At 49.4% G+C, this 2,500-nt stretch overlaps 1 protein-coding gene across 13 annotated transcripts in view; it reads right to left on the reverse strand.

Moving 5' to 3' along the window:
- EBF3 (EBF transcription factor 3) overlaps window positions 1-2,500 on the reverse strand; it is a 128,680-nt gene that overhangs the window by 13,337 nt on the left and 112,843 nt on the right. The window lies entirely within an intron of this gene.

Here is a 2,500-nt window from a genome sequence, read left to right on the forward strand (position 1 = left end):
TTGCACACTTACAAATAAATGTGTAGTTCTCCTGCTCTGATGCTCTCTAAGGCAAGCACCCCTGAATGCTAGCTATGTCTTCAGGAATAGATTTTCCCCCTTTCTTTTGCACATAAAAGCAACGATTATTTCTGATCTATAATTAGACTGGAAGAAAGTCAAAGGGTGACTCAATATATTGTAAAAATGGTAGTGCAGTCACAAAGTTACAGGTCTTGGGGCCATATATAGCAATCACCACCATCACGATGTGATGTCTGCATCACACGGTGCCTTCCACACTGGCCACGGATTTATGGGAAACTGGCAATTATGACATATGTCCAGCTATTGCTAGCCTCAGATTTATCCCTGTGGTCCTTTTTTGTCTAGCATATTGCCTGAGCACAAACCAGGCAGGAGGAGCACTTATTCTTGCAAAGCTTTAATAATCTGTGAATGGCTGCCTACAAACTGATGTAGAGCACTATCATTCTACAGCTGCAATCCACCAGCCTCACGAAATTGCTGGCCACAAACAGTAATTAATCTTTTTATCCCTCAAATTGTAATTTTGACTATGAACTGTGCGCGGCCATAAATCAGCGGCACATGCGCTGTGTACACTGCATGAATCACGGCCGGGACTCCGTCCGACTGCACACACTGTGTTTAACAAGCTTTATAAGGAGCCATCGGGCTTTATTATGGCTCTGCCTGACTCCAACAAAAACTGAGCCTGGAGGCCCGGGGACACGAGTTAAGATGAAAATACTTATTAGAGTACATTACTTCTTGATGTAGATGGCGTTTTCCGTGGAGTCACTCCACGGTGCGTGGCACAACATAAATCAGAGGTTTTTCGGAGACTAATAAGACCTGCCACCATCTATTCATTACTCTGCCTGCAATTTGGGCCATCACTCATTAGTAATTTGATGATTAACACCCCCCAACTCAGCAGGTCTGCGAGGTGTGGGGGGGACACCAAGACTGCGGTTTCCGGAGAGGACGGCTAGGGGCCGCCTTTGCAAGCGCGCTCCAAAATAATTGGCCACCGTGTTCCTCGAGCGCCTGGGTGTTGGCGCATCTTGCAAGCAATGCAGGAAGCCTCGCACGTACACTCGATAATGCGCCCGAAAGCTGAGGACCACAATATGATTTGACATTCCATCATACATCCCGGAGACAAAGGTCCGCACAGGAATGTGAAGTAAGACATTTTCTTGTTAATAAAGCATTGATCCGATGTATTGATTTTACATGACATGGCTTTTGCTGGGATTTTGTCCTCTTTTTTCTTTGCAAATAGTAAAGCTCTTCAAAATGCCTCGGCCTATGTGACATGGCAAAATTTCTAACTCTCTGTGATGTAAATTCTATATGTGTAAAACCACTTCATAATCAGACCATTAATCATCAGAAGCTGTCAGCGTTGACTTGGGGGCCAATTTGTCATGTCTCTGCCCAGGCCCCGGCCAGGGTGTCAGGCCCAAGCAGAGTTCGGGCCGCAGGGCGCATGCGCAGTCGCCCGGCCTCGCCGAGCAACTTGGCCCAAAAAGGATTAGATAAAGTATTACCTTTCCTGGTCAGGGAACAAAAACGGTGGCCCACGACATTTCTAACATGCCAGGTTGCTCCTCTCTCCCAGCTAATCACCATGACTGTTTGACTTAATGAATCGGCCTGATGAAAGGTGATCAGAAAAGATAGATGGGCGGCCATTATTGATTTCATGCAAATGCCCCTGACAGGTGATAGACGCTTTAATGCAAGCTTTCAGAAGCTTTATGACTTGTAATAACCATACACTCGCATTCTGGGAGAGACGCTTTCCAATGTTTCAGTTGAATTGATATTCTTCTTCGATGCCCAAAAATACCTGAAAGCAGTGTAAGTATGTGGGCCCCTCTCACCTCTCAGTTCAGCCCAAAGGGCACTTAGGTCTCGAGAGCAATGCCAGGAATAAGCGCGGCACGCGGCACTCTGTTGGAAGTTCGGCTGTGACGCGTAATTGTGCACTGTGGGCTCCCGCCAGGCTGCATGCGGGCGGCAGCAAGGGGCTGGGGCTGCCATTCCAGCTCTAAATCCCTTCCAGGGGCTCGGCGACTGGAAGCCCAATGAGTTTACGTTCAGGAATTAGAAAAACTGCCCCTCTCTTTTTAAATTGCAGGAGGAATGACACGCATTCGTGGTTCTGGGAGGCTTCTGATCACCGAAGGTGGGGTTACCCAATCCACCTCTGTACCCCCAAGAGCAGCTGCCTTCTGCGGAGCTCCTGGGTTCTGCAAAGCCTGGTCAACTAGTGGCCCCTCTGGCCCACAGCCCCCCGAACCCTACAGAACCCACCACCGCCCAGCGCCATCACTGGCAAGTTCCCCGACGGGAGGAGAAAGCGCCAGGGCCTCACACACATCTCATGAGCCCTCCGCACGCAGAGTTTATGGGCGAGAGCCCTGCCGAGCCAGGGCAAGGCGCTGGCACGTCCAGTCACAGAGCCCCGAGCCAGGCCAATCAATAC

This window comes from Rhinopithecus roxellana, chromosome 11, assembly GCF_007565055.1.
Source record: "Rhinopithecus roxellana isolate Shanxi Qingling chromosome 11, ASM756505v1, whole genome shotgun sequence".
NCBI lineage: Eukaryota > Metazoa > Chordata > Mammalia > Primates > Cercopithecidae > Rhinopithecus > Rhinopithecus roxellana.